Source organism: Erithacus rubecula (genome assembly GCF_903797595.1).
Source record: "Erithacus rubecula genome assembly, chromosome: 13".
NCBI lineage: Eukaryota > Metazoa > Chordata > Aves > Passeriformes > Muscicapidae > Erithacus > Erithacus rubecula.
In genome coordinates this window covers 3472555-3486701 of record NC_136665.1, presented here as the reverse complement: position 1 = coordinate 3486701, position 14147 = coordinate 3472555, and the positions used below count along the sequence as shown (strand labels likewise).

Below are 14147 nucleotides of genomic sequence, written 5' to 3'. Positions count from 1 at the left end.
GGCATTAACCACTCTGGCAACATTTCAAAGATGCCATCCTCTTTAGTTCAAAAGCACTATCTTCAAATCTAAGTCACGGGGTGGGGTTTTATTACTGATGTTCTAAATCTGGACTGCTGTTGCTCAGTCTGTGTAACGCACATCACCTGCACATCACAATTCCGTTTTTTGTGCTGTGTCCCAGGGCGCGACTCCCCATCTCTCAGAATCCGCATCAGATTTTTTGTAGAATTCTGGCAGGGGGGGAAAAAAAAAAAAAAAAAGAAAAAAAAAAGGGGGGGCTAAAGAAAGGTGGTGGTGTGAAGCGTTCGGTGGACAGACGGGGCTGAGCCCCAGAGCCGCGCTCACCTGCGGAGGGTCCGCACACCTGGGGGGAGACTAAGGGATCCCTGCGGAGCCCGAGGGAGCCGGAGGGAGCCGGAGGGAGCCCGAGGGAGCCGTGCGGAGGGCGCGGGGCGCGGCGCAGCCTCTCCCCGCTGAGGGGAGCCCCAGCCCCGCCGGGGGAGGCTCGGCTGGGCTCGGCTCCGGCACCTCGCGGGGTGGGGAGAGGCGCTGCCCGCCCCCCCAGGGCTTCCCCGCCGGCTCTGACGGAGCCGCCGCCTCGCAGCGCAGCGGCCCCGGCGCAGGAGGAGGCGCCGAGCCCCGGGCCGGGGACAGCGGGACAGCGGCGGCTGCGCTCGCTCGGCTCAGGTAGGAGCGGCAGCGGCGGCCCCGCGGTGACCTTGAGGGGATGGCGGGGCGGGGGCCGAGCCCGGCCGGGGGCAGCGGGATGCGGCCGGGATGCGCTCGGCAGGGATGCGCTCGGCCGGGACGCGGGCGGGATGCGGGCGGGCTCTGAGCGCGCTGCGGGGGCCGCGCTCTGCCCCGGCTGAGCCCCAGGCACCGGCCCCGGGCTCCGGGAGGTGCCGCTCCTCTGGAATATGGGTTTGGGAGATGGCAGCGCGGCTGCTGCCCGCAGCCCTGCTGGCTCGCCGGCTGATGGAGCAGAATCCTGCCGGGAGCTCCGTGTCCCCTCCGTGTCCCCGCCGTGTCCCCGGTGCCCGCGGTGCCGCTCGGCTCTGCTGCGCCCGCGCTGCCGCTTCGTTATTTTAATTCCTCTTTTCCACCGGGGGATTTAAACGCTTTACAAGCGGTGGTTTCCAAAGCCTCGCAGTTGTCAGCGGAGCGTTCCGAGCGCTCGCAGCCCGGGTGGCTCAGCCGGGTCGCGCAGCCCCTGGATGCCGCCTGGGGCTGCAGCCCCGCTCGCCACCGCCTTGGCACGGATGTCCCCGAGATGTGCTTCCCTATCGCCGCTGAACGTCATGGGCTCTGCTCCCAAAATCTCGATTTGGAGACTGTATTAGAAACATGTAAGGAAGGGCATTCTTCCATTCTGTATCTTTTCCTATATTGTAGGTGGAGAAAACCTCTCCTTTGCTGAATTAAACTGTCCAAAAGTTTACTTCTTTCTGCGTATTTCTTGCTGATTCTTTTTGCTTATGGTTTTTTCCCCCCGATCTTATTTTCCAGTTTTATCACGTCACCAACTTGACTCTGTGCTAATACTTTTTAAACTTTCTTTTTAATTAAAGCGTATTCTGTGGTAAAGTGCTATTTGAGAAGCATGGGTACCAAGATAAGGTGCTGGGTAGATAGGCAAGCTGAAAGCAATGGTGTAGAGTAGAACTTAACTGCTCCCAAAATAAGCTAAAATGTAGGTTTTTTAACAGTGTGCAAGCTGATAGTGCTGTAACTCAGCTCCCAACAGTAAAAAGGTTTCTTTTAAGGAATCCTGAGTGTGGCTGGTGGGTTTTGCAAGCCTTGAGTTACGTAAGCAGTTCTTGGAGTGGCTCTGCACGCACACTGTCATGTTCTCAGCAGCACTTTCTTTCTGATCCTGTCCCCTCACCTACACCTGAATGATTTTCATGTGCTGACTCTAACAGGATTCAGCGTTTTCATGACTTTTCTGTGCAGAAGTGGATTGTCTGTGGTATCTTGCTAAGGAACCAGCTCAGTATTCTCTGCAATGACTTCATGATCTGATGCTAAGCTCAATTTTCAAAGTGAACATTGCTGCAAGCTCTTCCTAAAGCAAAAGAATATGGATTAAATGTTCATTTTAGTGTCAATATTAACATAGTCACTTTAACACTTAATGAATGAGTGTAGAATATCCTGTTACTTTGAATTCCTGTTTGATACCATTACCAGCACTGTCCTTTGCTGCCCTGCTGTAAATCCAGGACCACAATCTCTTGATTATCCAGGCTGTTGAATGTGGTATTGATCCAAATGTCTGGCATGTCTCTCTATCCCAACCATATCTTTTAACCATTCAATTGTCTATTTCCTGATTATGCTAAGTCCATTTTTATTGTTTTTGACAAGCTCCATGGGGAGATAGCAGGGATGTTTATATGGTGCCCTGTGATGTTGTCACCTCGATGGATTTGGTTTGGAGGAGTGCAGGGAAGAGGCTGAATGGAGCACTGTGGTACCCAGGGGGTTTGGTTTGCTTTGGTTTCCCCAAAAAGGTGTTTGGTGTTGTTGGAGGTGCCTCAGGGCTCCTCTCCTGGCCTTTGGCACTGTTTCAGAGTCTCCAGCGTGTCCCATGTCACATACCAGGCACCACAGGGCACCTCTGACAGAGTTTCTGCCTTTTTGGAGCTGGCTGAGTCAAACCTGGTGCATTTGTTTGGTTCTTTATCCTTGGTTAGCCAAGAATAAAGCACCTCAGGTCATTTATCATAGAAACTTCAGTGATGTGACTGGAAAGTTGGACTGCTTGTCTGAATATTGATAATCCTCTAAGTGCCTGGAGTTAATCTGCATCAACCAAATCTGCATATTCTGATTATTGTAGGCAGTTTTAAATGTAGCAAGTGAGGTTAAAAAGAAAATTCTGATACTCCAAACACTCTAAAACTTCCATAGGTTCAGGACTGCAGTTGGAGAAAAGTCACCTGCACAGACCATGAGGAAAAAGCAGAGTAATGGTACAAGAGATAAGTGATTGTTTTAGTGCAGGCTGATGGCAGATGATAGCAGAGGAGATAATTGGGAACAGAGCGAATGTTTACATTTAAACAAAATTGTGTGGCTGCTGAAATCTTTTAAAACAAACATCTGAACAAAGCTCAAACTTCTGGTGAAGCTTATCCTTGGAATGTGTGTGTCAGACATAAGAATTCTGTTTTCAAACAGCTTTGCATTTAATGTACACTGTGCAGTGAATGGTTGCAATTTGCAAAGTTCAGAGTGGAGCTTAATTTGTCCTATGAAAGAAAAAGTCTGTAAAAAGTAAGATAAATAGAAATGCAGATTATTTTATGAATAGACGTGGCAAATGCAAAATGATAAATAATTTTAATTATCTGAAAAGAAAAATATAAAATATTTGAGAAAGGAAAACAAGAATGAGCAAGAAATATTTGCATGTAATAGGATGACAGATGTGACAGCAATGAGTGTCTCAGTGGCTGAGATCCAGGTTGGCCTCAGTATATTCATGCTGTAGAATTATCAGTTAAATCAGAACAGCTGATTTACAACCAGAGCCTACTTTGAAAAAAAGTTCCATCTTTATAACTGTAGTTATTTAGTAGTGAAATATTTCAGACTTCCATTTCATTGGGTGTGACCAATTTTTTCACATCTGTGTGATCTAAGACAGCATTTCCTAAGGGATGTGTAATGCCATGTTGCTGATGACCCCATTTCCATCAGCATGGGTTGGTATCTAAGGGTCATCATGTAAAAAGCTGTGTTTTCACCTATTTTGAAAGTTATGCTCAGAAATCTTGAATATTTTGTAACATCTAAATAGAAGAACTGATGTGCTGCAGGGCGCCCTCCACACACTGGAATGTAAACCATAAAAGCTTTAAATATTTCTAGGAGGCAGAGGTTGCTGCATCTTTAATTAGTGCAGTAGAAAGTGAGTTCTGGAGGGCTCATTGCACACCTTTAATTGTGCAGAAAAAGGCATTTCTGAGGAGCCTGCTCAGGTCAGTGCCCTCAGAGCCTCGAGAGCAATTCTCCTGTCGGTGCTTATTTATCTGCTTCCAGCCTTTCTCTCCTCTGATCCAAAGGCTTGCACTGCTGGCAGGTTTTGCAGTCTCTCCATCATTCCTACTCCTATTCCCACCCCAAGAACTGCTCATCTTCCTCAGGCTGCCACGTTTGGGGTGGCAGAGGTTTGGGAAGGCAGTGCTGAGGTGCAAGGGCTGGAGCTCAGAGAGAGAGCAGCAGAGGGGTTGTGTGCTGAGCTGTCCAGCTGCCACAGTGCAGGAACCTTTATCTGCACAGTGAGTTTATTCCCTGTTTGAAATGCCTTTAGGAAGTCACAGCAGTTTTTCAGAACCACACCTGCCTAATTTCAGTGGTGCTCCCAGGTGCTTCTGCCTGCACAGAGCAGTGGGGTGATGTGAACATTGTGTGCAAACACAGAAACTGCCACCAGGGCTTGCACATCCAGCCAGGATTGATGTTAATTGTTGGAGGGATGGGATTTGGAGCTGCAAGGCTGAGTCACATTTCCCTCTCACACTCCACAGCAGAGTGACCTTGGATGCACATTTCAAGTTTTGAAAACATTTTGTGTGTTGTGAAGCCAGAATAATGCAGCTGTCTCTGTCCAGCACTTCTATTTCTAAGACTGATAAATCATTAATTCCACAGCGTTTGGGGAATTGCCTTTAGCCTGATTTATTTATTAACAAGTCTCAAATAACTTGTATTGAACTTATGAAAATTATGCCTACTCTAAAATCATCCATCAGGAATGAAGACTGCTCAAAGATATTGCAGCTGCTGTGCACTCCAGATGCACCTCTCCATGAAATGCTTTAGGACTCAGGGGTTTTCTGGTGAACAGGATTTCTCTTGGTGGTTTATCAGTGAGCCTAATGCCCAGCACATTCCTTTTGTTATCTCATTATGAGCAGGAGATTCCAAGCTTCTGGATATCTTTCCTGTGCAGAAGTCACCTTGAAAGTATTTGCTGATCCTGTGTATTCTGTCCTGCTTATTGAATAGCTATTCTTCACTGGGGGAAGTTATTCCCACTGATGGGAAATCTGCCACCCTGGAAGGTGTGATGGCATTCAGCACAGCAGACAAGCAGGGCCATATTTTAAATGATCCAGCATTCCATTTTTTGTGATCCAGGTAATTTTTTGATATTTAAACCTTTTTGTACTGTTGTTATTCTTTGAAGAGGTTAATACTGTTTAAGAGGATTGAAATAATAGGAATTTTATTTTCAGGGAGCATTCTCTGTAACCCATACTGAAAACTTCCAATAGGTTGATGGGTTCCTAGAAAGTATCCCAATAGACATTTCAGAATATTTTTAAGCAGAATTGTGAATGAGGAGATTTACTATAATCAAGCAGAAAAATATTCCTTGCTACCATCAGATTTCTTTGCAGTTGCTGAAGCTTAAAGTAATTACTCCAGAAGAATTAAGATTTGCATTCTTTGCCACCTGAGAAAATGGATATGTACATTTTAAGGTGCTGGCCTACAGCTACAGGGAAAGCAAAATGGAAGTTTTGAGAAGAAATTTCATTATTTAAAATTAATTGGTGGCATTATTGGGTGTATTTACAGCTGCTTTGCTGCACTGAACTTGTGGCCTTAGGTTCAAATGCAGGGTTGATGCAATGCTTTAGTCTAAAGTCTGCATGTTCACCTGCCTTTTTCTAATGTGTGAAGTATTTTACAAGCTTTTAATCAGTTTATGTGAAATAAAAGTAGAAGGCTGACATGAGTTTTGGCCTATAAACAGCAGAAAGTAATTACATGAATACAAAATGTCAAAATTTTACCTGGAAGAGACTCTTCCACATCATTGGGTTTCTCTTAATTACAGAAAGTGTCCAAAAGCCCTGACAAAAACGAGGCTCATTTTTTAGCTGAGCTTGAAAATGCCACAAGAATCAATCTGGAAGATGTAGAATGATTCTTCTTGAAAGGTTAAATACCCTGAAAAATTAATGTGTTATATACAGTAGCCCTGGTGGTTCTATGTCAAGTGCTGAAGAATCTGGGAGCAGTAGGAACACAGAAATGCCATTATGGGCTGTGCAGGTTGGTGTTAATGGGTGTGCTCCCTCCAGAGAGACACTGCTACACTGCTTTTTGTGTGACCCAACAGGGCTCCCCTCATATTTCCCCCTGGCACTGCTGACATTTATTGCTCCCCAGCTAAACAGGATGACAAGACAGAGTTGCATTTACTGTGAATTTTCTTGTGATTTTTCTTTTCCACTCATGTTCTGCAAGTTTCTGGACAGTGGAGAAAAATGGAAAGGTTATTGTCTGAGTGGCAGTCCTGTTAGACATCCTGGCACGAAATATGCCTTTTTAAAAGAACCATTGCACTATTTTTTGCTTGTAGTCAACAGTGGCTTTTAGATCCCTTCCAAGAGAACTCAGCTGATCTCTGTTTAGAGTTTTTCTTGATGCCTGGATTTGCACTTGTTCTGCTTATTGCACTTCACTTTTCAACAAGTTCTTCAATGCTTTTAGTGTGAATTTTGATCCTGTTTGCTTGTGGGCTGGAGGTAACATGAACTCTACCTGTTTACTTCACAAACAATTTTCTCTCCTGGCATTTTCATGTATAGTGAGTTGTGAGATGCATTCCATTGACAGTGAGGAAATTTCGTTTCTTTGCCATTCTGGTTATTTTCAGGCACTTGATCCTTGAGGTGCTTCCATGGGGATTTACCTTGTGTCAGTGGTGTAAAATGGGGTTGGTTGGCTTTGCTGTTTCATCAGTTTAGCCTTGCTTCTCCTTTTGAAGCTGTGCACTGCTTTTGCCTCTCCACTGTCCTTTGGGAGCTCTACCCTCTCTTTGTGCATTATTGAATATAATAGCTAATGTTTGGGGATGGCTTTTGGTAATTCCTTAAGTACTCTGGGGTGAACTTCATCATTCTCTGGCAGACTGAGTGTGTCTGGCTGCTTTTGATACTTTTTAGCCTGTTCTTTCTTTTCTTCAGGCCTCTATTCCTGTCTTCTCCATGAAAATCACTTTAGAAACATTTTTGCTTTACATTATCCTTTAGATGGAGACATAAAAGAATATGAAGGAAGTACTGAATGCTTCAGCTTTCACTTTGCCATCTGTTATTTTCTCTCCTTTCCCATTAAATACTAGAACCTCTGCTTCTCTTTTCTCCCACTTACTTCTGTTGTATTTATAGATCCTTTTCCTATTGCCTTTTTATGTCCCTCATTAGTTGTTGATCCTTTTGTGTGTTGGCTCATCTGGATCAGAACTGAGCCATTTGTGCCATTCTAATTCTTGTTCTTTGTTAAATGTTCTTGTTTCACCTTTAGTTCAATCTCTTCTGATAGACTTTGAAGTTTCTGGGTGTAGCAGTCTCTTCCAGTGTTTCCCATATTCCCCCTGCACTGAGATAATCTCTTGCATTATTTTATACACTCTTCACTGGTAATTGTCAGCTTTCCTGAATTCCTTGCTCCTCTCTTTAAGAGATGTTACAAATCATTTGACTGAGTTTGCTGAAGTTGCTGCCCTGAATTCCACTTCTTTTTTGTGCTTCCTTCACATCTTCCCTTCAAAGTGTTACTGGTGAGTTCCCTTGACTTGTGATAATGCTTATTGAAATGTATTGCTGCCCTCAAGATCCCAACCAATGCCTTCCCATTAATCAGAATAAAATCCAGCTGCAGTTTAGTAATGCTTCCGTGCTCATACCTTCATCCTGTTAGCACAGCTCCAGCTTGATGGTGTCCTGTGTTTCCTCCTCAAGGAAAGACTAAAAAGATTGCAGGTATGTGAGGAAAGTGGCTTGGGCTGGGAGAACAAATTGTGTGTTGTTACCTGCTCTGTTAGGGACATTTTGTGCCTTCATACACATTGCTTGTCCTTGTGGGCTGTTGCTTTGATTTATAATTAAGCACATAACCTGCCTCTTTTAAGGGTTAATTAATCACTACTTGTAAAGCTGCTGGGAATTTTGGATAGAAAATGCTGCTGAAAGTGCAAAGCTCTGTTTGTATGTGCAAGATATTTGTAATGTTATTCAATGAGAGCATTAAAGCCATTTATTTATGTAGAAGTGAAGTGTGATATGTTCCACATATACACAACCAAATCTCTTCTGTACATGAAAATATCTATTTTTTTGCTGTTCTTCTTGAGGACACCTTTCTGAGAACCTTTGCATTTCAAGTAAAAGAACCTGCCTAGAACTGAATTTCATCCAGCTCTAGGGAGAGAATTTGTAGACTTAGCACCAAGGGTTGTCTTCTTGTCAAGCAACATTTGTGGCCTGATTGTCAAATAAGTTATAGATAGTCCAGTAGGAGGGATTAATGTATTAAGGGCAGGATTTTTAAAAAGGGGAGGAATGGCAGCCAAATGGAATTTTAAGTCCTGTTGGCTTGCCAATGGGATTTGTGCATCCCTAAGTTGGATGTTTTTGAAAATGACACTGTAAATTGGCGACTAATAGAGATGTTTCCATGATAATGGCTTACAAGTCACCATTAATAATTTAACTTATTAGGTTATTGCAGTCCAATTCAGTACCTCCTGAAAATGGCGAAAAGCTTCTGTCTGTGATTTTAGTGGCTTTGGGTTATTGGGCACTCTGATGAAATAATGTGCTTTTGAGGGATGATTTTGCCCCTTTCAGTGCATCAGAACTGAAAGTCACGAATTACAGGATAAATGGATGCTGGGGCCTCCTTTGATGCTGTCCACATGCCAGTATTTACAGGGATGTATAAGATCCTGTTCCCCTGAGCACAGGGGGAATCAGGCAGAGTGGGTTTCTCTGCGGGAAATTTCCACAGGCAGTGGTGGATTCCTTGGAAAGTGGGAAGTGGCTGTTCCTGCTGTGCAGCACGGGCTCTGCATCCATGGTCCTGCAGGCCCCTGGCCATTCCTGCAGCTCCTATCTCATCCCTGCCATCCCTGTGTCACCCTCCCCCTTGCATCCCCATCCCATTCCTGCAGCCCTGCATTCCAATCTACAGCCCTCTGCCTTTCCTGCATCCCTCTGCCCTTCTTGCAGCCCCTTGTCCATCCCTGCAAGCCCCATCCCATCCCTGAATCCCCCTCCCATCCCTGCAACCCCCTCCTCTCCATCCCTGCCCTACCTACAGCCCCTCCTCTCCATCCATCCATCCATCCATCCATCCATCCATCCATCCATCCATCCATCCGTCCGTCCGTCCGTCCGTCCGTCCGTCCGTCCGTCCGTCCGTCCATCCATCCATCCATCCATCCATCCATCCCATCCCTGCTCCCCCTCCTCTCCCTCCCTGTCCTCCCTGATTCTCCTCCCGGCACAGCCGCTGCAGGCTCGCTCCGCTCCCTCTCCATCCTTCCCTGCCCGCCTCTCCTCTGCCCCTGCATTCCCAGCAAACACCAGCGCAGCCCTTTCCCTGTATCCCCTCCATTCCCTGTATCCCCTCCATTCCCTGTAACCCCTCCATTCCCTATAAACCCTCTCCATTCCCTGTAACCCCTCCATTCCCTATAATCCCTCCATTCCCTGTAACCCCTCCATTCCCTGTATCCCCTCCATTCCCTGTAACCCCCTCCATTCCCTGTAACCCCCTCCATTCCCTGTATCCCCCCTCCATTCCCTGTATCCCCCCTCCATTCCCTGTAACCCCCTCCATTCCCTGTAACTCCCTCCATTCCCTGTAACCCCCTCCATTCCCTGTATCCCCCCTCTATTCCCGAACCCTTGCAGCCTCTCCCAGCTGCTGTAGCTGCGGGATCCCTGCTGCTCCTGCCGCGTTTTTCCTGTGGTTTTCGAGCATCCCGGCAGCGCAGCGCTGTCTTTGGGCAACCTGGGCACAAATACACTGAACAGAAGACCCGAGTGCGTTTTCATACGGAGCAGAAAATCTGTAAAACAGCAACAACAGTGCTTTTAAAATAAGCAGATGGAATGTAGTGAGATTTCTGGGGAGATGTGGGTTTTTTTGTTATACCATTATCTGTGAAAAGACATTAATTAATCAAAACAAGGATTGATGAAAACATGTTCATTAACACTGAAAGATGAGCTGATAGGTCCGGATGTCTCTGCAGTAGAGCGATATATTTTTCAGAGGTGCTGGTGTTGTTCTGGAAGTCATTTGAAGTATTTTTGTCTCCTCACAACCCCTCTCAGTGCCTGTGAGCAGCCTGCCTCTGCAGCAGCCAGGGCTGTTCAGCACTGATGGCTTTTCAAGTTCAATACAATCGTGCCTCAGACATGACTCTGCCTGAATTTCTCCGCGGAGAGGAGGATTGCACAGCAAAGGACACTCGGGGAAGTTGGAATGAACACTTCTGGGTGCACACATTAGTGCTTGGTTCCTCTGGGAGTGCTTCAGTGCTGGGGGTGGGGTGGGATTTTTCATCCTGTTATTACATACAGCTTTTGGCTTCATGGCTTTCCTACCATTCAGCCTAACCTTTTTATTATTATTATAATTTTTTAATTTCTGTGCAAACGCGATGAAAAAATATTATGTAATTGGAAGAGCTTATAATATTCATCCATTCTGATTTTAAACCTGTGACTTCTGGAAGAAGATTGCAGCCCTAAAAGGTTTGGTGTGTGAGGGGAGGGTATACAGAAGGAAAAGCCATAGGATGACTTTAAGTGTTGAACAATAAAACCGGAACAAAAAGCTTGCTATAAATAGCCTGGTCCCAGTTCAGTGAAGTACTTAAGCACATGCCTAAATCCCTCCTTGTTCAACAAAGCACTTACATGTGCATTTGAATTCTGCTGGAAGAAAGCATCTCACATCAGCCCCGCTCGGTGAATGAGGGGCTGGTGACACGGGCAGACCCCAGAGAAGGGACATTTCCTCCACAGCCCCTGTGGGCAGCGTTTTATAGGAAATTTCTGACACTGTACTGGTAATTAACGTGGAGATCAGCTGGGTGTGACAGCACTGCAGAGCCATTGAGTTCTGATATTCCAACAGTTGTGTTTTTGTGTTGTTTGTGAATTGATCAGGCTTAATGATAACTGCTGCTTTTGTCATAGTATTATCCACTGAAGGGAATTTCCATTTTCTTTGTAAAACTAACCCAGTGAGACTTTTCCTCCTGGCATCAGTAAGGCATCTGCACTCCGGAGTTCAGAGCATGGGCTTCTCCATCCAGGTATCCCAGTTAACATTCTCAAGGAGTCTTCAAGTACATCTAAAACCCATTTAACTCTCAGTAAGATCTCTTAAAAAGGCCTAATTTCTCAGAGAATACAATCTCTTTTCTCATAATGCAATCCAGTTTACCATTCCAGTTTTTCAAAGTATTGCCCACTGTTCAACTGTTTCCACAGGGATCCCTGTAGAATACTGACAGCTATTTTTAGTCATCACTAGAAAGGCTCCTCATAAATTCCATAGTGGTGGTTGTGGCTGGCTGGATCCATCAGAACGTGAGAATTAAAAACTGTGTCTCAATCAGGTGAAAATAATGAAAATACAATACATCCTGTTTTTTTACAGCATGGACATACACGGCAAAACAGAATTTTTTTTCATTTGTAGGAATATGAAGGTCGTAAAACTTGCATTTCCACTGAGATGGAAACTTCAATGTGTCAGTGCCTCATCAGGGATTCTGAGGTACAGATTGGCTTTTAGAAACCTGCCCTGAGTCCCTGCTCTGAGTGACAGTGCAGCTTTCACATCTCACATCACTCAGAGTTAATCAGCCCAAGATTCCCCAAATGCCTTTCAGAATATTGGTTATCAGACACCTTCACAGCTGGGATAATTCTTAAAAAACTTCTTTCCAATGGACATCTGGTCAAACTAATGAGTGGTTGGACTTTTGATAAAGCAAAGATTTGACCAAAAATATTCTGATGTTTTGGTGAAACAGAGTTACCATGATTGAATATACATATATATACACACAAACATACACATATATGTGTCAAGTGGATCTAGAGTACCACATTCAAAAATATTCTTTGAAGAATTGTGACTGTTTAAAAAGAGGTCTGTGGAGCCCAAGCCACACCTGGTGCTAATTGTCTGCCCGTCACAGTGCTGGGGATTTATTTACTTCACTGTTTCTCTGCTGGGGAAATCTGTGTACCTGTTTTGTGGAGGGTGCTTTAAATCTCTACCAGGAAAAGCACACTGCAAGAATGGTTAATTCAAATGTTATACATTTGAGCTGATTAAAGAAATTCTAATCTGGATCCTTATGTAGAAAGTTATAAAAGGCTTTCATAATTTAAACCAGATCAAGTCTATAAAGTCATAATAAGCTCATGTAAATCTCCCCAGTGTAATAGTTGAAATTTTTCAATTGTATAATTAAAAACACCCCCCTAAATATGTGAGTGGAAGTCTCTTGTATGCTTTACATTCTGTTTGGTCAGAGCAGATGGAGTTTAGAGGAAGGACCATTTTGGGCTGTTACAAATCCTGGCCAGGGTCAGGATGGGCTCTGACCCCATGGGCTGCACTTGGCACTCTGAGTTACACAAAATGGGTTTATCTCTGGGAGCCCCATATTGGGTGAGTGGCACTTTCTGTACCAGGGATCAAAAAACCAAAATCAGGCTCTAGAATGACACAGAACTTCTGTTAAAACTAATGGAGTTGTACTATGGGATGTAATTAAGCAGGTTGGTGGGCAAGAAACTAATGAGCTGGTTTTTGTGAAATATGCAGATAGTAACTTCCAATGGGATATTGCCAGGGAAATGAGGGATTAGAAGGGAAATAAACTGATGAAGCATTTGATGGTCTGATGTTGAAATGTACATGCAGTGAAGCAAAGGAGTTCTGCAAAGTGTAACTCTTCCTCTTGGCTGAAAAGAGCTGCAGCATTTTTAATTAAATGTTCCAAAGCTGTTTTGTTAAAGCTGCATGGCAAATAAATTCTTTCATTATTTGGTCAATGGTGGTGCCAGAGACCTGTAAGTCTTGCCTCCAGGAGAAGGGAAAATATGTTAAGCTATATATAAAGTAGCATGACTAATTTTCAATACAAAAATATTTATAATTTTTATCAAGAAAAATTATCCAAGAAATGAAATTGCTTTCTGTTCATTGTAGAAAAAACCTGCCATTTTTCAAAGATAGAATTTTGCATGTGCTAGGGGGTTTTGCAAACAAAGTTGAACAAAATGGTCATGCTTATTTATTTAACAAAAATATTTAATAAGGCAAAAAGCACTGGGGAAACATGACCAGTCCTTAATTCCTTTCCAGTGCCTTCTGTGCATTTTTTCTGCAGAAAGATTTCAGCAGACTTTAACCTAAGCAGGACTTCATCACCTGGGTACATTCTCCTGTCTCCCTTCCTCCAGCTCCTAGGGAAATGGAAATCAAATTGCACTGTGCAGCAGATTAGTGGGGAGTGGAGCAATCCAGGCAGTGGTGACCTGGGAGCTGGTTGTGAGTTCTCCCCCTCCCCCAAATCCAGGGCTGTGGCTTTTCCCTCCATCCTTCCTTTCTGCCCCAGGTGACCTACAAGGGAACATGGAAATGCACACACAGGGCTGTGCATGGGAGTAGGAGGGAAGGAGAGTTCTGAGGGAGGAAAAAAGCAATTTATTTGCTCATTTCCAATTCTGCCTGAGTGTGGAAGGCAGGTTTCCTTTGGCCACGTTCAGGTTCCAGCTCCTGTGCCTTGCTGGGCTCATGCTTTAGGAGGGTGGGATTGATGGCAGCTCTTTGAATTCAGTTTTCTCATCCTCACCCAGCAGCATCAGAGATGTTGAGGGTGCAGACAATGCTCAGAATAGCTTTGGTCTGAGAAAATCAGTGTATTCTCAAGTTGGGTTTTTCTCTTTCTCTTTAATTTTTTTCCAATTTGTTATCCAAGATGCTCTTTTAGCACCACCAGGGTTGGTAGGAATTAGTCCAGCTGTGGTAACCTTTGCTGAATTCACAGAAATAACACAACACTGTTGTTAAATAACTATTGATATAAATAACAATTGTTATTTATATGAGTAGTTGTGTGAGATCATTATAAGGTCACGACTTATATTTAAATACATCATCCATTAAATACATACTTCCTAGGATGTATATTATATGCATATTAATATGCATAATAATATCTTGGCTTTTTAAGGGCAAAGAACTTTTTGTGTATGTTGAAGTAGGAATTACAAGGAACTTCTGTGAAGCACTTCCCA

At 44.2% G+C, this 14147-nt stretch overlaps 1 protein-coding gene across 10 annotated transcripts in view; it reads left to right on the top strand.

The window, feature by feature from the left end:
• Positions 1 to 531: 531 nt before the first annotated feature.
• The window catches only part of ATP2B2 (ATPase plasma membrane Ca2+ transporting 2), a 378523-nt gene continuing 364907 nt past the window's right edge, over positions 532 to 14147 (top strand). For 9 of the 10 annotated variants that reach the window (XM_079316719.1, XM_079316749.1, XM_079316737.1 and 6 more), the window contains exon 1: positions 587 to 690. The gene's annotated coding sequence lies outside the window, so the exon portion shown is untranslated. Of the gene's footprint in view, positions 691 to 14147 lie in introns of all 10 variants that reach the window. The other variant, XM_079316715.1, reaches the window with a different exon arrangement.